The sequence below is a fragment of the Natator depressus genome, chromosome 6 (genome assembly GCF_965152275.1).
Source record: "Natator depressus isolate rNatDep1 chromosome 6, rNatDep2.hap1, whole genome shotgun sequence".
NCBI lineage: Eukaryota > Metazoa > Chordata > Testudines > Cheloniidae > Natator > Natator depressus.
Genome location: NC_134239.1, coordinates 88,538,165 through 88,564,921, shown reverse-complemented (window position 1 = coordinate 88,564,921; position 26,757 = coordinate 88,538,165). Strand labels below are relative to the sequence as shown.

At 44.0% G+C, this 26,757-nt stretch overlaps 1 long non-coding RNA gene across 1 annotated transcript; it reads right to left on the bottom strand.

Annotated features, from left to right (window-relative positions):
* Nucleotides 1–2,824: 2,824 nt before the first annotated feature.
* On the bottom strand, nt 2,825–26,298 carry LOC141990143 (uncharacterized). The gene is made up of 3 exons (XR_012640091.1): nt 26,280–26,298; nt 3,495–3,738; nt 2,825–2,848 (listed from the first exon to the last, which is right to left on the bottom strand). It is a non-coding gene; the product is annotated as an uncharacterized LOC141990143 (long non-coding RNA).
* Between the last annotated feature and the right edge of the window lie 459 nt (nt 26,299–26,757).

The following is a 26,757-nucleotide window of genomic DNA, read 5'->3' as shown; positions in this document are numbered from 1 at the left end:
AGTAGAAATCAATAAGTGTTAATGCTCCGGGACTTTCACTGCGAGGCAGCCCCCCCTCCCCTCACTTCCCCCCTCCCAGCCAGCAGCCCCATCCTGTCCCTTTGATTTCGGTCCCTTCTCTAATCCCCACCTCATCAGCTCCCGGGAAGGGCTGATCTGCAGCAGAAAATCCCTCATTCGGGGCAAAATCAGCTTAATTTGCAGCAATTTGTAGCAGGTCTTTGCTGGGATTTGAGTCTCAAATTATCCCGCGGGTGGGGGCTGCAGCCGCGGCAATATGGGCCGAGATTTCCCTGCTCCTCTGTTTGCCCAGATTTGTCTGGGGAGTAATTACCGCCGCGTCGTCGCCCCGGGTTCCGCCCCCCAGCAGCCGGGCCTGGCGCGGCCTGAGCCGCCCGGATTAGCAGCATTAACCGCAAATGCAGAGCAACAATTAATCATTTGCTGGTAAATACAAACAGGCACCGCCCCAGGCTGCGGCCGGGCGTGTAACGGAGCAATGAGGAAAGGGAAGGAGGAGGAGAGCGGGGGAGCTTGTGGCTTCAGGACAGAGATCAGAGCAGGGAACTTTCCTTCCTCTAATGCTGCTAATTACAGCCTGCAGCTCCTGTGGCTGCCAAGCAGGGAGCCCAGAGCCAGGGGACCCCTCCTCAGAACGGGGCGCCTCCCCAAACCCGGGCACCTGCAGCCTGAGGACTCCCCCCAGGGTGCCCACAGCACGTGCCCACGTCAAGCCAGGGCGTCTCTCTCCAGGAAGTATCCCCCATCGAGGGTGCCAGCCAGGGTTCCCCCAACAGAGGGCACTCCAAACGAAGGCAACCCTCCAACCAGGGACCCCCATATGGAGCCCACAGCAAGGGCCACTCCCCATACACAACTGATCATTGAACTAAAAATTAGTGGTTGCCTAGGGGCAAGTGATCACTATCTACCTGATCTAATTATATTGGTTATGTGCAAACAGAGTATAGTGTTGACCATTAATACACACGCACACAGGAAGCTTTAAAAGCAATGATTTCCTAAGGCTGAAAACAATCATCAACAAAACTGAAAGGAAAAAAATTAAAGTGACCAGTGACTGAGAATCATTTGAGGATATTTTACTAGATAACCCCAAATATATATATATTTTTAAAAATCACAAAAGAAGGCTTATTCAGTTAAAAATCTGCCCTGTTAAGGAGGGACGTGAAAGTGGCAATAAAAATAAAATTTAAAAATCCTAATATATATAAAAAAAAGGAGAAATTGAAAGCAATGACTATAAATTAGCAGTTATGAAATGAAGACAATGGATAAGGGAAGCTAAAGGTATTAAAAATCTGTGGCCAGTAGGGTTAAGGATAAGGAGGACATTTTAAAATATATCAGGAACAAAAGAAATGCTATCAATGGTATGGGTCATTACTACCTAGGTATTGCAAAATTGTAAATAGTGATGCAGAAAGGGCAGAAATTTTCAATAAATATTGTAATTCTGTATTTGGTAAGAAGCTTGATGACATTTTCACATCTTATAGTGACAATGAAATACTTTCTATTCCATTATTATTTAGGGAGGATGTTAAACAGTAACTATTAAAATTAAACATTTTTAAATCTTCAGGACAGGATAACTTGCTCCCAAAAATTTTAAAGGAATTGGCTGAGGAGCTGTCTTAACCACTGATGTTGATTTTTTAAAAAAATCCTGCAATACTGGAGAAGTTCCAGAGAACTGGGGAAAAGCTAATCTTGTGCTAGTACTTTAAAAGGTTAAATGGAATGACCTGAGAAACCATAGGTCAGTTCACCTGTTATCAGTCCTGTACAAAATCATGGAAAGGAAGATATGGGAGTGAATCAGCAAAGAATTAAAAGATGGTACCATAATTAACACCTATCAATATGGTTTTATGGAAAATAGATCTTGTCAAGTGACTTAGCCAAGGCCATAACACTATTCTGTGGCAGAATTGGGACTAGATCAAGGAGCTTCTGGTTCACAGTTCTCTGCTCTAACCACAGGATTATCCTTCTTCTTCATGACTCTTAACAAATTTCACAATGACAAAGATAAAGCTAAGTATAACTCACAGCACTGACTACCGCATATTCTTAGACAAAAAGATCTTAAAGTTAAGGTTCAGACTGAAATTAACAGATAGTAGAAAATGAATACCAAGAAGGTGCAGATGCCCTCTTGTTTCCCTATTTTTTACAGTTTATTGTAATGTACATAAAGGTTTGAATATACTTACAGTTCATACATTCACCAACATTGATCTAAACATCGGTAAATCAACATTAGATAGACAATCTAATAACAGCTTTAACCCTAAATCTCCAATATAGATACCAAGAAACATAGTACTTCCATTTAGGTGTTAGTGATAGTTTAAAAAAAAAAAAAGATCAAACCATTTGTTTCAACATATACAGCATTAAAATAGCTTCAGAAACTATAACTTGTCTTGCATCCATCGATGGGCCACATTGCACTACCTTACTCACAGTTAATAATAACCCAATGGAACCCCATGTGTATCACAACCTATCCCTATGTAAATAAGACCCTTCAAAGTCTATCTTCTAGCTGCAGAATACTCACATTTTAATTATCAAATTTTACAGACATCAGTATTGCAAACCCCAAGCATTCAAAAAAATCGTGAGACAGGTCACCCAAAATCATGATATGTGTTCAGAGGGAGAGATCTTTTTAATTACCTTTTGGTTTCTGAGCCTTTAGGCTGCATTCAGGTCACATTTTCAAGCTTTTCTCTGCAACCATGAGGATAGAAATGTATTCTTTTAAAATGAGAGTTTAGAATCTCATATAATCACTTGACTCCAGGAGCTGGGTCTTAAAGAAAACAACAAATACTATGAGACTCATGAAAATCATGAGTGTTGGCAACAATGTATAGATAATACGAAGAACATTGCTTTGTACATAATGACATGTAATGAAGATATATATTCCGAAATTATATCTTCAACCAGATTATTCATGGTCCTTTTACAACTGACATCCCATTCCATAGTTATTAGACAAAACACTGAACAACTATTGCCCTGATTCTGCAAACATTTATGTGATATTACTCATGTGAATAAAGATGCACACGTGTTTACAGGATCAAAGTCTATAGTACACAATTCAAGGTGAAAAGAGAAAAGAAAATAGGTCCTGACTTAAGGTTGTTACTGGAACAACACTGTTAATTTTCACATTTACATTTTTGTTAAAAAATGTATGAATGGTAGCATAGTCAAAATTTTATGTACACAATAAATTAAGATAATTTCCATGCTTTTAAAATGGTTTGAGGTTTTTTCTTTTTTTAGCTAGTATTCTTGGCATTTATTTTTTTCTCAAATGTTTGTCGGTCACTGGAGCAGCTATGACTTTAACCAAAAGCTTTTTGTCTGGGAATGTCCTTGTTTATATTTCTTTAAAACCAACCAAAGTACATTAAGAGCATACATGAGGCTCCTATGGGACTCACAAGGTCAACATTGACTCCTACAAACTCTGGACTGCACCAACAAAACTGTATGTTTTGAAGAATCCAAGTTCTCCACCCACTGAAAAATAACTCTCTTGTCTACACTGGAAGATCCAGTCCAGGTTGTGCTTCCAAGCTGCACAGGAGTAGGGATGAAACTTGGAAAATCATCAAAGCCTGTCCTTGGTAGGAATTGTGGAACCAGCACCACAGACTTCATTTGAGCTGGAGAAGTCAGTAATAGCTGAAAAAGGAGAGAGGACTGGTCATCATTCAGCTAACAACCCTTTCTCTTTAAATATTCTGTGGATAACTCTTTATATGATTAAATGAAGTGTTATGTGTATAAAACTATATGTGCTGTATTATGTTAATAAGATGCTTATATACCATGGTAATGCGCACAGTATAAATGTCTAGATTAGATATACAAAATAGACTTATGTGGACACATAACTGCATGTAAAATACTTCCATGCATAACCACATATGTACCCAAAACTTCATGAGCTGAACAGTGCCTGGTTCTGCACCCATCCCCACCCTCCCATTCATATACGATTAACCTTCCCATCCAAAAGTAAGTCCAAGGTCCTGGGTCTACACACTCTGTCAGCTGCAACAGGGCCTGCTGATATTCCCATTGATGTCAACGGTGTACCTGAAGACCTTAGTGCATGTCAAGCTTGAAAGTGAAGCACGGACCATAACTGGTCTTAGAAGCACTGGATGGACTGGGTCAGCTGAGCTTCTAAGTCCTGTAACTGTCCTTGAGGAACTGAGAAGCTGCACATGGACTCTGTCAGCTGGGAGGGAATGTGGACCATGGATTTCATTTTTCTTGTCAGCCTAGAGTGAGGAGCAGGGAATGGGGACCAGTCAGTGCATGAAATTTTCTGTGGTGCAATGTTTACAGGAGGTGAAAGCGTTCTGTGCACCAGCCAGGTGGCAGGAAGAGGTCTCAATGCCAGAGTGAGGACAAGGAGAGTTTGAAATGTCACATTCCATGATGTTGGGTAGAGTAAATAGGTACAGTTAATATATCGTTTTCAACTTTTCTTTTTTAAACTATGCAAGTGTTTCTCTATAGCAGTATCCATACACCTCGTTACACCTGTGCAACCCTTTCCATTTGGAAGTAGGGACTGGGAAAAACATGATATTTTCTCACGTATGCAAAAGAGAACTTTTAATGAGTAGCTTCAAAATCAAAATACTCGAAGTGAACAGGAGGGGAAAAAATTTACTCCACCCTAATACTAATTGCCCACATTTTCAGCCTGTGATCTTTTCCTCGTTATAAGTTACAGAAGAAGTAAAAGTCAGACTTAAGAGAATCCTGATTGCACAGCCTCGCACCACTGCAAATCACATCTGATAGAGGCTGATACCCAGTGCCCCAGCTGGCACAGATAGTCAGAGCTGTGAGAAAACTTGCTCTGTTAGAAGAGGGAAGATATAGTAGTGAGGGGGCGGAGTAGATGTTCAAATACCAGGGTGATTGGGTCAATATTAGATCTACGGTAGGTAAGTAGTCAGATGCTAGGCCCTTTCTTTCACAGCATCTCTAGAACGCTGTGGCTGTCTGATTGGGAGAGGCAGAAACAGTAGAGGGAAGTAAACCAATGAAAGTATTCTGAGAACAGTATGGGATGAGTCTCCATTTACACCAGTCCAACAGCACTGTAACTCCAGTGATTTCCATGGAGCTCTTCCAGATTCCCACTGGTGCAAGTGAGAGGACACCCAGGCCTTATATAATTTATATTGTCCTAAATTCAATACAATGTAGACATTGCTCTAAATTATTCCAAAGGAATCAGACAGGGAAATACTAAAAGAGTTTGGCTTGAAAGCAAAGAAAGAGGGGTGAAATTCCAAAGTTATTTAACGGAAAATTGAAAGGGATGAAGAGACATTGTCAAAAGGGCTTGAAAGAGAGACATCAGAGCAGCTGAAAGCTCTTGTTGGCTGGCTCCTGCCAGAATATCCACAGTTACATGGGTCTATACTTAGCCAAAGGGGCTTTAAATCTGTTGATGTAGGTCTGTATAATCAGGGAGAGAAAGTGGAGAGAAGATACAGGAGGGATAGAGACAAAAAAAATAAAAAAGAAACAAAGAAAAAGAGAGAGGAAAGAAAAGGGAAAAGAAGAATGAGAGAACATGGAGGGGTGAAAGGGAGGGAGGGAGAAAGAGATGGGAGGGGAGAGAGAGAGGCTGTTTTCTATAATTACTGTGGATTGGCTCGGATTAAGGGCAACTAGCTATCTCTTGGTTTTTCCTTTTTATATAACTAATCTCCTTCTAATCAGTTATTATTAAATTATATTCCATTTTTAATTCATTCACAGATCATTGGTGGCACAATTCAGACATCTGGACAGATAATTGAATAGAGATAATTTATGTAAATGAGGAACAGTTGTGTACAGAGGTGGGGGAGGGGAGAGTCCAACTTCTGAGGCCAGTGACCTAATGAAGAACCTCCGAAAGCTGCCCCCGCTCCCAGTGAGCACTCAGGCACAAGAGTGAGAGGCTCTGAGGTTTGAGCATGGCGGTGACATACATACATGCTGGGAGGCTCCAGGCTAGTGGCTGCCTGGTCTAGATCTGACCTGTTGGCTCAGGAGACTAGGCAATAGTGACCATCATTTTACTTTAGCCTCTATGCTACTCTTTGAGGCAGGGACTGTCTCGCTGTGTCTGCAGGATGCTGACCACACGTCGGGTACTCCCACCATCTAAATACTACTAACCATCACACACTCATCAAAAACCTGGATCTGCCCGCACCAGAGGAACTGCACTCACAACTGCACTCACCTTCTTGGGCAATGCAGAGGAGCTGATGAAGGCACAAAGGGATGGCAGCAGCAGCAGGCCCCAAACGCAAACCCTGTGCAGACTGTCTCAGTCTGCAGAACCGGGCCTGGAGCGCAGGCTCTGAACTCTCCAACCCCCCACCCGCTGGGCACCGTGATTTATGGGTTTGGAGGGCAGGGCCATGTAATGGGCTGCACATGGACAGGGAACCAGGAACTCCTGAGCTCTGCTCTGATAGATTCTGTCCCTAGAACATTGCTCAGAGCACCTAGCTGTGACACTGACTCAAAGTGCAAGCACTTCTTGTGCTTCAATTTCCCCATATGTAGCTTGAGAACAATATTACTAACCTACCTACATCACAAGGGGGTTGTGTTGTTAAGATTTGTAGATTCACTGAATATTATTGTTTTAAAGGAGGCAAATAACCAATAAATTCCACTGGATAATGCTAAGACTGCTCCTTGAGGTTGCCTTGTGCATGGTGCAGAAAAGTCAGCCTAGCAATGCCTTCTTTTGGAAGAAAAGGCCAGGCAGGAGGAGATGCCTTATGACAACTGGTGAGGGAGGCTGCTGCTGAGGCAAGTTCGTTATATTTACCCATCCCAGGCGGAGATGAAGTTTTACAGAAGGAACATGGACACCACCTCATATTCTGTGACTGAGGTCCTCTGAGCAATGTTCTAGGGACAGAGGCCTGGACAGAATATATCATACTGGCGTCAGGCTTGGATATGTCACCCCCTCACCAAGCTTTCAGCCTGACAAACTTTGTGAGAGATTGAGCTTTTTTCCCAGCATCCTGGCCAAATTTCAACTCAAGTAATAACTTTCTTCTTCTTTAAAACTGATTCAGATGGACACAGTCATCTTCTTCACTGCCTGCCCTAAACTATCGCCAAGCTGCTGTTCTTATTTAAACAGCTGCTACTTGTACTGTCGGGAGGGTGGGGGCAGCTGCATTTGAAGAGGAGGCAAACTGATGCCTAGTTACACCATTTGTAAAGAGCTTTGAGATCAAAGGTGACAGATAAACACAGGAGAGGACCAAGACAAATGGTGTAACAAAAAGGGTAAAGGAAAATTTGGGGATATTTCAATTTATTGTCATCCATGGGGGAACAAAATGACCTGAGCAAAGGGACAGGAGATGGGAGCAGCATGACTTCAGTGACCTGGTGAGAGAACAGTAGATGGGCTTGAGGGAGGTGATTTTCTCTGAGATCCTTCCACTGCTGAGCGTGAGTGAAGACAGAAGATTGATTGATGCTGGAGAAAGCCAGTGGATGTACTAATCGCCTAAAGCAGAGAGTTCAGGATTCACATGGCCCTCCAGTCTTCTGTAGTCTGAAGGGACTAGTTGGATTAGGTGGGTTCCACTTAAACAGATGGGGTACCAACCTCCTGGCTTCATAACAGGTACACTCTATTAGCTGCCTTTAAACTAGCTTGGACAGGAGAGGAGTGGGATTTTTCACTTCTCAAATCACCAAGCATGCACCTTCAACAGAAATTAAGAAAGAAGATGGAGTTATTTGACAACAGAAGCAGCATGTGAAATAGACACACACAAATTCACACTGTCTGCCAGAGGATGGGGGGGAGTGGCAGGGAGGAGAGGGATGAATCCTGTTCTTCTGGGCTCCGTGGCCTTGATTTTTTTGTGCTGCACTTAGATATGACAGAGACAGCCATATAGAGACCTATAATAGATACATCTATTTTCCTAAAAAGGGGGCAAGAATGATATTGACAACTGCTAGCCCAAAAGTCTAACTTCTATCCATAAAACAATAATGGAAGAAAGCTTGATTGGTGGGTGAAGGGAACACAGTTGAGCAATTTGATTTTAGAAAAGCATCTCACAAAATTTTACTGCCAAATTAATTCAGATTGGCTTGGAGAGGACATGGTCATGGAAAGTATAACTGGCAGAGGTACCTCCCTGTACAATGAATGATACACAATCCTTGCCTTTGTTTATTTGTATGTTTCATTGTGTTGGTTCTGTTTCTATTTTTAAAATATTATCAAAATATTGCTATTGAGAACATTACTGTAATTTAAAAAAATATCAATAGAAATAATTGAAAATTAGCTGAAGGACTGTAAGTAATGGGTTATGAGTGTGAATGTATCAAGTTGTGGAAGGTGTCTAGTGGAATGCTCAATACATTTGTATTTGGACAGATCTTGTTTAATATCTTCATCAATGGTGTAGAAGGGAGATTAAGCAGCACTTTTACAATATTTACAGATGACACTAAGTTGAGAGGAGTTGTGAACATCAGTAAAGACAGAAATGGAACTCAGAGGCCTAGAGACATTAGAGACTTGAGCAAAAAACAGAGTGAGAGTCAACTTGGGAAACGGCATCTGGGGAAAAATAACCCAACAACAGATAAATCTATTTGGAGGCAAGACAGCTAGAAAACCAAAATGGCTGAAAGTAATGTAGGAGTAATAATGAACAGCAAAATGGACATAAGTTTGCAATGTGATGTGGCTATCATGCAATTCTGAGCTACATACACAGAGATATGACCTCCCGGAGCAGCTAGTTAATTGTGTCTCTCTGCCTGGCTGTGGTATGACTGCACATGGAACCTTGTGTCCAGTTCTGGGTGCCTCACTATCAACAAAATACTGAAAAATTGGAAGGAGTTTAGAGAAGCACAACGAAAATGATCAGCGGGCTGGAGGGATGAATTTGTGAGCAAACAATAAGTGCTAAATCTTCCTGGTTTGCTTAAGTGATAAATAAGCAGGGAGGAAATGGTAAATCTTCAACTATCTGAAGGATAAGGATTTAGGATGGTCTCGGAAGTGTAAATAGGATTAACTGAATGAAATAAAGAACAGTAGGATTTGGGGTAAATAGCAGGCAACAGTTCCTGATGATGAGCTATACCAGGCTGTGAAAGTTTCTCCAAGGAAAGTGGCATGAGAGGGACACCCTATTGTGTGGGATGTATAAAACTAGATTGGATGTTTTGAACCTAGGAAGTTTGACTTTCTCCTGTGTGGAGACCACCACTCCAAACAGGCTGTCATCACAGAAACTATTCAGTTCTGATGTCTCCTTCCATCCTCGATTCTCAGTGAAGATCATCCACATTACTCTCACCTTCAGTTCTTTCTCAGTTATCTAATTCTTGATTCTATTGAAATCTTCCTTCACTTTGTAACTAGTTCCCCCCTAGGATAACAGTTACTGGGATGTTCTCTTGTACCCTTCTGCATATGCTTTGCTCTCCTGTCCAGACATCCAGGAGGCAGCTAACGCCTCTTTTCTGTTTTCCAGGTCTCAGATAGTCCAAATCAACTTTTTCTCTTTTCCTGTATCCCATTCCAAGTTCCCTGGAGACTCCCAAATAGGAGGTTCCTGCACCTTTTTATTTTTAAGTTATATTTTGTAATATGAATCCCCTTTCAGCTACGATAGAGAAGCTTCATCAGAAAAGTCTTGCAGTGTGTTCTAGAAGTGCCCAGGCTTCGGATTAGTCTGACCTCCTCTGGAAATTCTTTCAATAGCCAAACTCTCTGGATGTTTATCTCTGGTTTATCTTCAGCTCTCACATGGTTTCATCTTGGGTGTTGTCAGCTGCATTGTTCCAGAGGGGTATGGCTGTCTTGGTGGGCCATGGATGGAGCTGTGGTCACTAATATAGTTGGGCCTGACCCATTGATGCCTTTGAAGACCAGGACTAAAGCTTTCACTTAGCAAAGGAAGCGAAGTGGGCGTCAGCAGGGGGATGCTGGATGCAGCCTCTGAAAGGCCTCTACGTTTAACCCCAGATACAGCAAATTAGAGTAATCCAGTCTGGAGCTGAGAAATGCATGGATCGCTGAGGCCAGGTCATAGTCTGGGAGAAAGGGGTGAGGTCTCCTAGCAAGCTGGGAGCATCTGAAGCATTTCTCAGCACTGTCATGCCTGAACATCCAGGCTGATCAATGAATGAAACAAGATTACGAGGCATTGCACTACTTGACGAACAAAGTAACAGGCACTTTCAATAAGAAAGGAAATCAATATCCTGGCTAGTTTGTTGAAGCACTTACTCTTCCCAACAAGTATCGGTTTTGCCTGGGTTTAGTTTGAAATGGCTGCTTTTCAACCAACTCCTGATCTCTTGCAGGCACTGATAACTTTGTGATGGTGTAGGCTACCTGTGTCTAGAGAACACAATGCAGGAATTATGAACGAAACTGAAGTGGGTTCAGGGAGACTCACTCTTGACAAATTGTTGTCAGACAGGGTTCCATTTCCTAACGTAGACAGGCCTTTAGCTCAACCAGCCCAACTCCCACAGGCAATGCAGGGTTGTTCGCTAGTGTGTGCTTTTTGGTATTTTGTCCAGTCTACTTTGAAAAGTCCCAAGTGATGTGGCTCCTACCCTGTCCCTTGGGAGAAGGTTCCGCACATGGTACAGCTCACTGGCAGGGACATTTCTTGGTATTTAACCTGAATTTTCCCTTTCTTAGTTTCATCCTATTCCTCCTACTTACAGCCCTGAGTACCACACTAAGGGACTGGCTGTGCCTGGCTATTGGGTGGTGTGCAAGTGGTAGAGTTCTCTCCCTTTCACTGCCCACGCAGGGGCCAGCACAGTTGCTGTTCCTGCACTTTTCTGATTAGAGTGAGTGCTACCTGCTGGCTCCCTCTGGAGTCTCTCCAAAAGAGGCAAAGTGGAGGTGGGATTAAGGCTCTATCTCCTCTGTGGCTGGGAGGGCACATGCATGGACCTCTTTCTAAGAGGCAGTGCAGCAGACCCTCCCCACCCCCACAAATAACTGTTGGATTGCTCTGCGAAGCAATGTGCCTACATGAGGTATTATACCTCTCAGAGTTCCTCGGTGGTTAAGATTGCTCCACACTGCCCCCAGTGCCCATGATTTTTCCAAAGCAATTGACAGTGGGTCAGTGAGTTCAATAATTAATTCCCTTAGCACCCTAGAATATATGTCAGCTGAACCAGCCGCTTTGAACATCTTCACATTGCCAAAGCATTCCCACACTTGCTCTTCACCAACAGTTATTTGTATAGGTTCTTCCTTCCTTAATAAGGACCCAAGCTTCTTTTCTCGACATGTTTCTTGCTGAAAACAGATTGTAAAAATCAGTTTGGTATTGCTGCCGCTTTTAAACCCTCCTTAATGTAATTCCTTTCACTTATAAGTGGACCTGCTTTCTCCCTAGTCCTTCATTTTGCTTTGGCAAACAGGAATCCCTCACCGTCCCTTGCAACACTATAGATTCTATGATCTGGATTTTCAAACTCTATCAAGACTAGGATTGGATCACAATTTAACTCCAATTTGCCCTAAATTCAACTATTTGCCAAACAACTTTTGTTGAGTCTTTTTGAAGCTTCATAGGAACAGTCAGAGTATGGGACCTCCTGGAAAGCATTGTGGGGGCGTAATCCCTATGGCCAAGGTCTGCAGGAAAGAATATGGTGGCTACATCACCTTAGCCAGAAGACACCACACTTTGGCACACATCCCCACCCCCTCCCCCCACATACACACACACATTAGAGTACAAGCAGCTGCAAATCCCATACACTGTGAGCCTACCCAAGAGCATTGACAATAGGACAAAGGTCTACCTGGCCACAAGGCCTCGCACACCAGGATCCTTCCTCTGAATAGAAGTCTGAGCTGGCTGGAAGATTCTGTACTCCTGGGAGAAGCCAGGGGCACATGAAACAGGGGAAGCATTGGACAGAGAATGTACGAAAGGTCTTTTGAAAGAGAAAATAGTTAAGGACATGGAGGTGAATGGTAATTGGGATAAAAAATACATGGTTTTATAAAAGGTAGATCATGACAGACCAACCTGATCTCTTTCTTTGAGAAGATAACTAATTTTCTAGACAAAGGAAATGCAGGAGATCTATTCTACCTGGATTTCAGTAAGGCATTTGGTACAGTTCCACATGAGAAATTATTAGTTAAATTGGAGAAGATAAGGAATTATATGAGAATGGAAATGTGGACAAGGAACTGGTTAAAGGGGAGATCACAACGAGTCATGCTGAAAGTTGAACTGTCACACTGGAGGAAGGTTAGTGCGGGTCCTCAGGGATTGGTCTTGGGACCAATCTCATTTAACATTTTAATTCATGATTTTGGCACAACAGGTGGACTTGCACGAACAAAATTTGTCGATGACACAAAGTTGAGAGGTATTGCCAATACGGAGGAGGACTGAAATATCATACAAGAAGATCTGGAGGGACTTTGAAAGCTGGAATAAGAGAAATGGGATGAAATTTAACAGTGTAAAATCATATACTTAGGGACTAACAAGAATTTTTGCTATAAGCTGGGGATGTATAAGTTAGAAGTGAAGGAGAAGGGGAAAGACCTGCATATATTGGTTGATCACAGGAAAACTATGACCCACCAGTGTGATGCGGCTGTGAAAAAGGCTTATGCAAGCCTAGGATGCATCAGGTGAGGTATTTCCAGTAGAGACGGGGAAGTGTTAGTGCCATTGTACAAGGCACTGGTGAGATTTCATCTGGAATATTGTGGGCAATTCTGGTCTCCCATGTTTAAGAAAGATGAATTCACACTGGAACAGGGTGAAGAAAAGGGCTACCAGGATGATCAGAAGAATGGAAAATCTACCCTATGAGCGGAGACTCAAGGAGCTTGGCTTGTTTAGCCTAACCAGACAAAGACTGAGGGGATATATGATTACTCTCTATAAATATATCAGAGGAATAAATGCCAGGGAGGGAGAGGAGTTATTTTAAATTAAGTGCCAATGCTGACTGTAGTGATCCCTTGCTCTCGAGTGAGGAGGGAGGCCACTCCGCCTCACTACTGCAGGCAACAATAGGTTCACTGGCCCCGCTTGCCGGGGTAGAGCAACAAGCTCTATATAGCCTGCAGCCTTCTGGCTGGGGCAGACAGCAATCAACAGTGTAGGGCTCTGGCCATCTGGTGGGGCAGAGCAACAAGCAGTCTTTAGCCCTAAGGCTCCTGGCTGGAGCAGACAGCAATCAACAGTTACAGGCCTTCTGACCTAGGGAAAGTGTGCAACCAACCCCAGATGTGGGGATGGCGGCAGGGGGGTAGGGGAACCTGGGCCCAACCTACTCCACTGGGCCCCAGCCCACGGCCCTGTTAGTGGCAGGTGGTCCCGCCACTGGGTCAGTGCGGAAATAAACACACGCTCACCAGCAGCACAGTTGGACCAAAGTCTGGTTCCCCTGAGTTACTTCCTACCCAACTCTGCCTGCGTTACTCCATTGGCACTGAGCTCCATCTTGCCACATCACAGTTGGGCAGCGTCCTTTCTGGCAACTCCTTGGAGCCCTCTGCCTCTTCGATCAGTAGGGCACTGGTCTGCTTGACTGCTGGTCCAGAATCCCACAGACGGCTCTGCTCCCTAGAAGAGACCTCCATCTCTTTCCCTGTTCCAGTCCCAATTGAGCTATAGGGTCCTCCTTTTGAACTTCCTGTTCCACCCCAGTACTTCCAGTGCGCGGGGGTGGGGCGGGTTTGCTCCACCCACCAGGGAGATGGTAGTGGTATCTCATTCTCTAGTCCAGCGGGAGGCCACTCTGCCTCACTACATTGACACAAGAACAAATGGATTTAAACTGGCCAACAATAAGTTTAGGCTTGAAATTAGACGAAGGTTTCTAAACATCAAAGGAGTGAAGTTTTGGAACAGCCTCCCAAGGGAAGTATTGGGGGCAAAAAACATAACTGGCTTCAAGACTGAGCTTGATACGTTTATGGAGTGGGTGTATGATGAGCACGTGACCCATCTGCGACTGCTAGTAGCAAAAATCCCTAATGGCTGGAGATGGAGAACTAGCTGCGGAGGATGCTGAGTTAGTGCAGAGAATTCTTTCCCAGGTGTCTGGCTGGTGGGTCTTGCCCACGTGCTCAGGGTTCAACTGATCACCATATTTGGGACTGGGAAGGATTTTTCCCCAGGTCAGATTTGCAGAGACCCTGCGGGGGGGCGGGGGGGTCACCTTCCTCTGCAGCATGGTCACTTGCTGGTTTAAACTAGTGTAAATGGTGGCTTCGCTGTAACTTGAAGTCTTTAAATCAAGATTTGAGGACTTCAGTAACTCAGCTAGAGGTTAGGGGTCTATCGCAGGAGGGGGTGGGTGAGGTTCTGTGGCCTGCAATATGCAGGCGGTCAGACTAGATGATCATAATGGTCCCTTCTGGCCTTAAAATCTATGAGTCTTGAAAGGAGCTAGAAAGAGAGAGAATTGAATAAAGAAATGTTTAAAAAAAACAACAAGAAGCTTTAAGGTTTGCAACATTTTGTTTATGCTCCTGCCTTAGGGGTCTAATTATTGCCATTTAAATGGTAACAGATTTCAAGTTCTTCCTTTATAAATTGCAGTCTCCATTACATGTCAATGGGATTGTGCTTATTAGTAGCACCCTATTATAATAAAAAGTCCAGTTCAAAAACTCAAAGCTAGCCAAAAACTCAAAAGGTAATAACAAAATGTTTTTTAAGTACACCAGAAGGAGGAAGCCTGCTAAACAACCGGTGGGTCCCCTGGACAATCGAGATACAAAAGGAACACTTAAAGACGATAAAGTCATCACGGAGAAACTAAATGAATTATTTGCTTCAGGTTTCAGAGTAACAGCCGTGTTAGTCTGTATTCGCAAAAAGAAAAGGAGTACTTGTGGCACCTTAGAGACTAACCAATTTATTTGAGCATGAGCTTTCGTGAGCTACAGCTCACTTCATCGGATGCATACTGTGGAAATTGCAGAAGACATTATTATATACACAGACACCATGAAACAATACCTCCTCCCACCCCACTCTCCTGCTGGTAATAGCTTTATCTAAAGTGATCATCAAGATGGGCCATTTCCAGCACAAATCCAGGTTTTCTCACCCTCCGCCCCCCCACAGACAAACTCACTCTCTTGCTGGTAATAGCCCATCCAAAGTGAAATGGCCCACCTTGATTATCATACACATTGTGAAGAGAGTGGTCACTTTGGATGGGCTATTACCAGCAAGAGAGTGAGTTTGTCTGTGGGGGGGGCGGAGGGTGAGAAAACCTGGATTTGTGCTGGAAATGGCCCAACTTGATGATCACTTTAGATAAGCTATTACCAGCAGGAGAGTGGGGTGGGAGGAGGTATTGTTTCATGGTGTCTGTGTATATAATAATGTCTTCTGCAATTTCCACAGTATGCATCCGATGAAGTGAGCTGTAGCTCACGAAAGCTCATGCTCAAATAAATTGGTTAGTCTCTAAGGTGCCACAAGTACTCCTTTTATTTGCTTCAGTCTTCACGGCTGAGGATGTTAGGTAGATTCCCAAACCCAAACCGTCTTTTATAGGTGATAAGGAGGAGGTTTTGGAATTAATTGAGAAACTTAACAGTAACAAGTCACCGGGACCAGTTGGCATTCACCCAAGAGTTCTGAAGGAATTCAAATGTGAAATTGCAGAACTATTAACTATGGTTTGTAACCTGTCCTTTAAATCAGCTACTGTACCCAATGACTGGAAGATAGTTAATGTAACGCCAATATTTAAGAAGGGCTCTAGAGGTGATCCTGGCAATTACAGACCGGTAAGTCTAACGTCTGTACTGGGCAAATTAGTTGAAACAGTAGTAAAGCATAAAATTGTCAGACACATAGAAAAACATAAATGGTTGCGCAAAAATCAACATGGTTTCTGTAAAGGGAGATCATGTCTTACTAATCTATTAGAGTTCTTTGAGGGGGTCAACAAACATGTGGACAAGGGGATCCAGTGGACATAGTGTACTTAGATTTCCAGAAAGCCTTTGAGAAGGTCCCTCACCAAAGGCTCTTAAGTAAATTAAGTTGTCATGGGATAAGAGGGAAGATCCTTTCATGGATTGAGAACTGGTTAAAAGACAGGGAACAAAGGGTAGGAATAAAGGGTAAATTTTCAGAATGGAGAGGGGTAACTAGTGGTGTTCCCCAAGGGTCAGTCCTAGGACCAATCCTATTCAACTTATCCATAAATGATCTGGAGAAAGGGGTAAACAGTGAGGTGGCAAAGTTTGCAGACGATACTAAACTGCTCAAGATAGTTAAGACCAAAGCAGACTGTGAAGAACTTCAAAAAGATCTCTCAAAACTAAGTGATTGGGCAACAAAATGGCAAATGAAATTTAATGTGGATAAATGTAAAGTAATGCACATTGGAAAAAGTAACCCCAATTATACATACAATATGATGGGGGCTAATTAGCTACAACTAATCAGGAGAAAGATCTGGGCGTCATCGTGGATAGTTCTCTAAAGAGGTCCACGCAGTGTGCAGCGGCAGTCAAAAAAGCAAACAGGATGTTAGGAATCATTAAAAAAGGGATAGAGAATAAGATGGAGAATATCTTATTGCCCTTATATAAATCCACGGTACGCCCACATCTTGAATACTGCGTACAGATGTGGTCCCCTCATCTCAAAAAAGATATAGTGGCATTAGAAAAGGTTCAGAAAAGGGCAACTAAAATGATTAGGGGTTTGGAACAGGTCCCATATGAGGAGAGATTAAAGAGGCTTGGAAAAGAAGAGACTAAGGGGGGATATGATAGAGGTATATAAAATCATGAGTGGTGTGGAGAAAGTGAATAAGGAAAAGTTATTTACTTGTTCCCATAATATAAGAACTAGGGGCCACCAAATGAAATTAATGGGTAGCAGGTTTAAAACAAATAAAAGGAAGTTCTTCTTCACTCAGGGCACAGTCAACCTGTGGCACTCCTTGCCTGAGGAGCTTGTGAAGGCTAGGACTATAACAGGGTTTAAAAGAGAACTGGACAAATTCATGGGGGTTAAGTCCATTAATGGCTATTAGCCAGGATGGGTAAGGAATGGTGTCCCTAGCCTCTGTTTGTCAGAGGTGGAGATGGATGGCAGGAGAGAGATCACTAGATCATTACCTGTTAGGTTCACTCCCTCTGGGGCACCTGGCTTTGGCCACTGTCGGTGGACAGGATGCTGGGCTGGATGGACCTTTGGTCTGACCCAGTATGGCCATTCTTATGTTCAATTTGCAAGATAGGATAGTTGATTAGTATTCCACCTGCTTATATTTGGCCAAATACCATTTCCAGGTATTTGCTAGTCAAACACTAAAATTAGACATTTAGTTAGACATATAACTGTGACAAACACCCTGTCAGATAGCAGAAAGAGCCTACAAAGAGCTGTCATCTGTCTAGGAAAGCATTTATCTTGTGCTCATTTCCATCAGATCTGAGCTCACAGAAGTGGCACCTGTACCACACAGACATGAAGCCCAGCCTTTAGCTAATAACTTTATTCCACAAAAAGAAAAGGAATACTTGTGGCACCTTAGAGACTAACAAATTTATTTGAGCATAAACTTTCATGAGCTACAGCTCACTTCATCGGGTGCATGGGGTGACTCAGTCAGTCCTAGCTCATTAGAGTACATGGAATGTCTGTCTTTTTGGAGTCTGCCAGCAGGTCTGCATTCAGAGGGTGGGATGGTTTCCTACCAGGAGTTATTCCTAATATTTCTCTCCCTCATCTTTCCTTCAGGTATCAATGTGTAGGCCACTGTATTATTAATTGTAATTGCACACAATTAATTGCCAGATCCTTGCTCAGTAATCCATGCTTGACATGGGAGCTCTTTCCAACTATTGCTACATCTCCAACCTCCCAGGAAGATGATAGCAAATCAACTCCCTCAACAGCTTTATTCTTCAGGTTTTTTGGATGACAGTCAGTTTGGTTTAGACTTGCATATTGTAAGGAAATGGTAAGGATAGTGCTCGCTGATGATCTCCTCCTGGCCATGAAGGAAAAGCAGGTATCCAGACTTAGTCTTTTAGATCTATCAGTTGCATTCTGTAGCATTAATCACAAGATGGTGGTGATGCATCTGCAGACTGTAGCAAGGTGGATGGCGTTACTCTTGAATGTCTCTGCTTCTTCCTTTGAGATAATTCCCAAAGAATGGCATGGGGTAATTACTCGTTTGTCTCACGGGCATTCTCATGTGGGGTTCCACAAGACTCCATCTCAGCACTCCTCTTGTTCAGCAAATACATATATTTGAGGGACTAGTGAGGAAATATGGGTTGCAGTGTGTTCAGTATGTTGATGGCATCCTCTTTTCTCTATATTTCCATGTCTTATGACCCAGAGGGTGGGGATGCTTACCTAGTGTCTAATGGAGATTGGGATATGGAGGAGAGCTAGCTGGCTGGGCTAGAGAAGGTGGATGTTGCAAGACTCAGCTGTTCTCCCAGGATATTCTTGCACAAGGAGAGGGTTAATTGGGTAGGGGGTGGATTGCAGGCTGGGGGAAGAGCCAAGCTGGGAGATGATGTCTGGGCTGGGAAGATATGGGAGGTCTGGATTTTTCTTATGGGCCATGGTAATGCTCCTGTTTAAGCCCCTATTTAAATGTTACTCAAAATGGTGATGATAGTTGATTACTATAATTATACTTATATACTTTGGAAAAGCATGTTGAGCCTCTGTTCTCTGACTGGACTAGTTACATTGCTGTATTCCTCCGTATTCCCCTTATTTGGCTTTGTAGTGTGAAAATAAGTTGGTTTCTAATTGTCTAACAAGACGGGAGCCATTAATAAATATGAATGAATAGATAAGTGTGTAAGATGCCTATCACCAGGTATATGTAGAAACTTAACACAATTTAAATTGGGTCATTAACATCCATGCCTCAGGCTCCAAATGGGATTGCTTCAGGTGGTTAGAGCTGGGCAATAAGCAGGGATGTCACATGAACAGCTCCCTAATTCTGCATGTTCATATGTTATCCTCCATTAACGCCTGCACATCATGCACTCTCCCCCTTTGCTTTTCTGCGGCACTCCTGGCTGGCAGAAGACTTTGGCCCAGATGCTGTACCCCAAACAATCAGGAGAAGAGTTAGTGTGGAGCCCTAGTGTGGGTGGACCTGTCCTTGCCTCTGACAGAGACCTGAGGGGTCTGGCTGTACTTCCATTCCGGCAGCACTTGTACAGCTTGTAAGGCCAATGAAGTCTCACTGAGTAGAATTGTATCCTCACACTGCTGACTGTTCTCCATCTTAAAAGTCCCCACTATCAATGCCCTCCACCCTCTAAGGCTTTGCTCCCTTATATTCTCCTTTGTAGTCCAACAACAGACCCTCCTCGTTTCCTTTGGTGTCTGTCCACAGACAGCCCCCCTTCCCAGTCTCTTCATTACTGCCCCCCTAGCACACATGCACACAGACACCATTAGCAGCTCCCCTTTCCCCTCCTATCCCCTCCCCTTCCCTTCAATAATCTATCTACATATTAAAATGAGTTTGTCCCTGATTTACATGCGTAAGAAGGGATGTAATAATGAGGACGTAGATTAGAAGATTTAGCACAATCGTTTGTGTAGATTGTGTCCCACCAAAGGGCAGCTCTGACGAGCCGAGATTAAGGAGCAAACAGCTGCCGCTGGAATTCAGTCCATTTGTTTGTTTGCTGTTTTCTCTCTTGACTCCAGCAAACAGTCTCATTAACATGCAAGTGATTTGCTCCTTAAGCCTTTTCCTGTTTATTATTGGGGGAGTTGCTGACGAGGGCTTTGTAGAGTCCCTGGCCCAGATCTAAGAGATGGACATGCAAATCAAGATTAAATTGGGAAGTAATTAAAAACAAAGAGGGGGCATGACACCTTGGTACCCTCTTTCTTTTGCGGGGGGCGGGGGGGGGGTCTTAAGGTTCAGACATCACAAGAGGGAATACAGGACACAAGAAGCTGTGTCCCAACAAGACTGACTGTCCCTTTAGGTTTCTCTCATCCACACCTCTGGGTCTTTCCCTATATATATTGTTGTCCCTTCCTCCCCACACCCCACCCCCACAAATAAAATGTCTGGCTGTCTACTGAACTAATTTACATATTTGCTTCAATGGCCTTATGTGGCAACTTGTTCCATGTGGTCACTGCTATTTGACTGAGATGGTGTCTACCCATAGGATCACTCCTTGGGATCTGCACTCTCCCCCAGAGTCCAGTCTTTTCTGCTGTGGCCATACTCTGGGCGGGTGGTAAAAGGAGCTCCCTACCTCTCCTCTGGGCAGCGCAGTTTGAGATTTTTAATTTCACATATGCTGCCTATTTTGGATCATTGTCACCAGGCTTTATCCACATTAAAATGCATTTTCCATTCACTGGCTCCCATAGGTACTGGAGCTAGGGGTGCAGCAGCACCTTCTGGCTTGAAGTGGTTTCCATCATATACAGGGTTTACAGTTTGGTTCAATGGCTCTCAGCACCCCCACTATACAAATTGTTCCAGCACCCCTGATGGCTCCGAGCACCAAGATGTAAATCTCTCCAAACTCCTGGGCACCGTTCCTCTTCTTGCTCTCCCTATTTGGTATCATCAGTAAACTTTGATATTTTGAGCCACATTGTTGACAGATGTAATAAACAGAAAAAAACCTTCTCGCGAAGGGGCTCAAATACTGCAGTGATGGGGGTATCTAGACAGATCGATCAGGTGAGCTACTGGGAACTCTTCCTTCAAGAGACCTTTTTCCAGCTAGGGAAATTACAATTCACCCACCCTAATTTCAGATCTTGCCTCTTACCTCCTATGTTATGGCCTCTTTAGCTTAGTCAATAATCTTTTACTGGGAACCTTTTCAAATGCTTTCAGAAAGCAATGTGTTTACCTTGTCTCTTCTGTAAGGAATAGGGTGCACCATGTTAAATCCCTGCTCTAATTGGGTTGATTTCAATGGAGTTACATTGGGGACAAATTTGGCTAGGTGTCTTTAAAGAATACACAGAGTCAAATCAGTAAGGCTACCCAATGTTCCCTTACCAGGCCCTGGACAATTGCTGTTAATATCTTCTTCACCCCTGATGGTAACGTGGTAGCAAACTCAGTGGTTTCTTGTTGCTGTGATGTCTCATGATCCTTTAGGTTTGGATATTAACTCCAAGATCTATCGATAGCCACATGGAAACAGCTGTGTGAGTGATGTTCTTCCACTATTGGTGATATAGGAAAAAATAGATCCCCCACCTCACCATACACACCCCCATGCCCCTCGTGCCTGGTTAGTTTATGAGATGGTGTGAATATCTGCTGCTTTCAGGGAATCTGAACAACATAGGAAGTTACCCTAGAGCCTTTCATCGGATGGGACAGAGGCTCGGACAGAAAGGCCAGTAAAACAAGACAACCCTTTTCTTTCATTTATCACAGCACCTGCTGCTCCCATTTCAAGGCTGGCAAAATGATGATAAATTCTAGACATTTCATTTGAAAAAAGAGTGACTGTTACTGAATGACGACATGTAAGTTACATGTCACGTCGTTTACCGAACTCATGCACTGAAAAGCCAGTCAATGAGCTGTTAAGGGCATCATAAATCTTACGGTGTCCATGTCACAACGAAGTACAAATACGTATTTCATCATCACAAAGTCATTCTTGCTATACATGCTCTGCCTGTGCACTGAAGGGCAAATTCTCCTCTCAGTTACCTCAGTGTTAATTCAGAGGACCTGACTGTGACTGGCCCCGTGCAAGGGTCACTCACTTGGAGGAGCGCACAAGATTGCTCCATCAATGCAGCTGTGTGGGTGCATATCCCCCAAAGAGGACAGGGAGGAGGTGGAGTCTCCCCCGAATACACATACACACTCTGCCCCAGCCCACGGTGTTGGCCAGGCCTCTAGGATGTTGTAACCTGTGCAGTCCTCCCCCTCTCCCTACAACATCTGACTGCGAAGAGAGGGATGGTCTCTCTTGAGGAATGCTCCCTCATCTTGGCTCAACATAAAGGGGAGCAACTCCATACCACCCCCCATGTAGGCCGGCGGATAACTGCCCACAATTTGGGCCCCAATGAGTACATTGATCTCAATTAATTTACATAGTTATCATTGTAAAAGTATTTAGGCTAGAATGAGGCATGGATTGCAGCATCCCCGAACCCAGCATCCTGTATATGATCATGTTTTTCGCAGGAGTGGGTGGCTGAAATTCTGTGGCCTGCATTGTGCAGGAGGTCAGACTAGATGATCATAATAGTCCCTTCTGACCTTAGTATCTATGAATCTATGAATCTATGTAATTATCGATCGCATCATAATGAACATGCACAATGGGGCAGAGTTCATGTTAAAAACTTCCCTGACCTTTCCTGACATTTGAGGGCTTTACGCTGCATGGAATCGCCCTAACGTAACCTTCATTATTTGCCTAGACAATGTAGTGAGATAGCTCAAAAATGACACAGAGTCTGCCTAAACTTTAGAGTATTGTACAGAAAGAGACAGGGCACATGCAGATCTTCATGCTGACTGAGGCATGGCTCATGTTTCTCAGCATCACCCACAATCCCACAGACATGAACGTGCAGCGCAGACTCTTTGCCTTCAGGACATTAGGAAATCATCATTAAAAATCATTCAACCTTGTTTTAAAATTTCTGCCCAGTCAATAAATAAATAAAATAGGTGACGTTATTTTTTTTAAACGAAGCTATGAATGCAAGCTCATTGCCCCACTCTGCTCCCTTTGTGTCAATTTAGGTGGCACAAAGGGAGAGGAAACCACCGCCTCAGCAGATGCACGGGGCTGTTGGGACAGGAATGACATGGCCAGCCTACACCGTGGTCTGGCCATCTCCAAGCGGGGGGTGATTCTTTGCTAGCTGGCACAGGTTAGAACAGCCACCAGTGTCCTCTGATTTATGCTAGGCTTGGCACTGGAGCAGAACAGAGAATCTGACTCCCTGATCCCCCTGCCTCCCCTCTGCTGAAGAATTTCACCCCCAAAAGTCAAAGAGTTATGAGTAACTAAAAAGGGAGTTTATAATAGAAAAGCTTACTCAACCTTGATTTAAACCATTAGTGTTCCAGCTATAAGAATGAGCCAAGGACCTCAATCTGCAGCCAGACCATCTCAATAAATAAAAAGTAAAGTAAAGAAGAAATCTGCATGCCAGCTCCAGTGTGGGTCACTGCTGTCCAGGGAACTCAGTCACTCAGCAGCGCCTCCTTCTGGCTGGTTCTTGGGGTAGCGGTGATGGACTCCAAAGGTAGCTGAGTCCAGTCCTCAAGCCAGAGGAAGAATCCCCAGGATGCAGCGCCTGAGGGTGTGGAATTGTACATAGGAGAAAATGTGGGGGACCTGGGAGATTTCCTGTTCCCCTCCCCACTGAAAGAAAACCCTGGTCAGTCTCAGTGGCTCTGGGTGGCTCGTGCATAAGTGGAGGTGGGGATAGGGGGTTGGGTTATTGCTTTACAGGATGTTTCCTTAAACCTTACAGTGAAATCTACACTTGATTGTCTATATACAGAGACCTCAGTGAATGGCACCATAGGAAGTGGGGGGAAGGAGTGTGACCAACCTGCTCTTGTGACAGGTGGTGCCCAGTGGGGCTGCGGGTGGGGGAATGTGTTAAGGGAAGTAGGGACATTTCTGGTTTACAATCGAATTTTTTTTATATATGTTTTAGTAAAAAAGACAGATGCAGGATTGTGCATTTTCCATCACAGAACCTCCTGCACTAAGGAAGGGCTTCTAATGTATATCCAAGTTTAGATGCTGTACTATGGGGATAGGTGCTATCGATAACTCCTGTGGTCATCAACCCATTCAGCGTGGCAGGGAGGAAGGAAGACTGGAAAAACAGCCTGCTAGGTCTAGGAAAACACGCTCACTTGTTTTCTTCTTGGGTTGAGGTCTTTTAGGGCTAGCTGCAGCACTTGGATGACTTAATTTTTAAAGGGTGACTAAACTCCTACGTTTTGTTAGGGCCTTGGGAGTAAACCCCCGACTTCTAAACCTTGTGAAGTTTTTAATTTAATTTTAGAGCCTATTTTGTCATTTCCAGCTGTCCCTCAGTTCCTATGTGAGGCGGGTGTGGCATGCTACTCTGGTGACATGCATAGCAGATAGCAGCAGCAGTCAGGGAGCCACTGACAGACACTCTGTGTGGAAAATGTTATCCCCACCCCTTACCTCCAAACACACACACTGCCTCCCCCGATAAGGGCCAAGCTTGAGATGGGAGGGAGCATTTGGTGCAGGAGGGGGCTGCCTGAAAGCCACTGCTGCAGGGGCACCAGGTAGAACCAAGACGCACTGCAGCGAGAACGCGGCAGGCAGGCAGAGTGGCCTCAGAGACCAGGCTGCTGCTTGTGCCACTGTGCAAGGAGTGGAGCGGTGGGGCCTTTAATCTTCTGAGTGGCTGGGACTGCTGCCAGGAGCCAGCTCCTTTCCCTGGAGGTGGCAGCAGAATATCCCCTCATCTGTTCCTCTCCTGCCACCCAAAGACACAAAACATGTGGGACGAAAATTGGGGCTCCCTCCAGGTTACTCCTGTCCGAGATCGTGGTGCATGGCAGTAAAATGTCCACAGGCACAGAAAGGCCAAGTTTAACATCAACCTTTTCCTTTGGGGACACAAAGTGCTTTTGGGAACTATACACATGCTGCTCGGAGCCAATGGGGACAACTTGTTTTTTATGGCTTGAAAAGTTGGTGCACGTCTATGCTGGGTTCAGATTTGGTTCTCCTTCCTCTCCATGGGGGATATACAACACCACCTTGCAATCCCCTTCTGAGGTAAGGGAGCTACTTTCCCTACTCAAGCCTCTCCTATCCAGGCAGTTTCTCTTTTCAGAACAGAGTGCTCTGGCTTGTCCCAGCACCACAAGCTTCTTCACTAAATATGATTATTGTTATTATTACTATTGCTATTATGTCATAAATTGACATCCTGTGTTCTAGTCTGTTATCTGGGGATTCTGCTCTAATCTTGATGATCGCTAATGCAGTGTAAATCCAGCGCGCTGGGTGATAATCTGGCTACATAAAAATTGATGTTTTAGACATAATCAAAACCTTTCATTTTAATGTCGTACAATATATTTGGTCTAAAGTGCATTGCACTTCAGCCATTCTTGTCTGCTGCTCTGAAATGCACCACAGTGTTTTTAAAAAGAAGCTGGTGCATGGCGTGTAAACTTTGGAATTTAATGCACACTGCGTAGAACCAACCCTCGGAAGGGAAAACAGAAACTTCTCAGCTGTGATTTGGTACAGAACAGAACAATTATGCTGTGCAGACTGGTGACATCTGAAAGTCGGCAGGGAAGCTGGCCCCGTCCCAGTGCCTGCAGGGAGCTTTTCTCCACCCACACAACCAGAAATCTGTAGGACTTTTTGTTTATTTTAAATGAAAACTGGTGAGATGCGTTTCAGTTTATTATCAATGGTTCATATAGACTGAACCTGTGTTTTCAATATAAGCCTGTGCTGAACACATTATACATGATCAGGCAGGTCTGGCCTAAGAGGCAAAAAGTGTGCCATACACTCACTACTTAATTACCTGGACAGAGAGAAAGAGATGAAGACTGAAAGTAGCAGCTGGAGGGAGAAAGAAGAAATCATAAGGGATTGTCCCCTCCCCCCCAAATACCCCTACTGTCTTAGCTAAAAATAATACATATATGTATATTGCTTTATTTGTATTCTTTTATTTGAACCCTCCTATATATACTTACACACCACATCTCTACTAAGTTTCAGTTGGGTTGTTTCTGTAATATCTTCTACCATACTGGGAGTTTTTTCTTTTCTCTCCTTCATCTTGTTCCTCCTCTCCTTTTCCTGAGTCCATCCCCTTTGAGTTCCCTGTTCTCCCCATGTGTTACTGTGTCCTGGTTCTACATGTTTTCTGTGCACCTGCACTCAGCATTAAAGCACATGGAGAGCAAATGTATGTGTTTGGAGGGAAAATAAAGACAACCACTCACCATTCCTTTCACTGGGGGGCCACATTAAACAAGGTCACGAGCTGGAATTGGCCTGTGGCCTACAGTTAGCCAGCTCTGTGATAGGGCTTCTTCCCTTCTCTTGCCCCATGCAGGTCCCTCTCCCTAGTGCCCCACTCTGACAGAACTCTTACCTCCAACTTCATCCTGCTGACAGGCTGGGATCTGGGCTACTTCTGTGCCCCCAGCAGGTTTTACACTTGTGTCAGTCCACTACGCTAGTGCGACTGCCTGAAAAGCCTGCTGGAGTGTAGGAGCTGCCCCCGCAGGATTAGGCACAGAAGATGTCTGTAGTAGTTCTGGTGCCCTGTAAGAATGAAAAAAGTAGTAAGAACATAGCAGGGGTCAGGAGATAAGGTGGCTGCAGGAGATGGAATCCCTTTGATATTGCAACAGGACAGGTTCACAAGCACGGATGAATAAGAGAGGCTAAATCATTTCAGGGAAATGAAGGAAAGCAACCAAACTAAGGCAATGGTCCTGTGCCCTGACCCCAAGAGCAGCAATATTCACAAAAAAGTGTACAGTACATCTCTGGAGTACATCCCTTTGTCTCTCCTGATGTCAATGGGGATGTCTCTGCCCATTCAGCTACCACTGGAAACAGAGAAT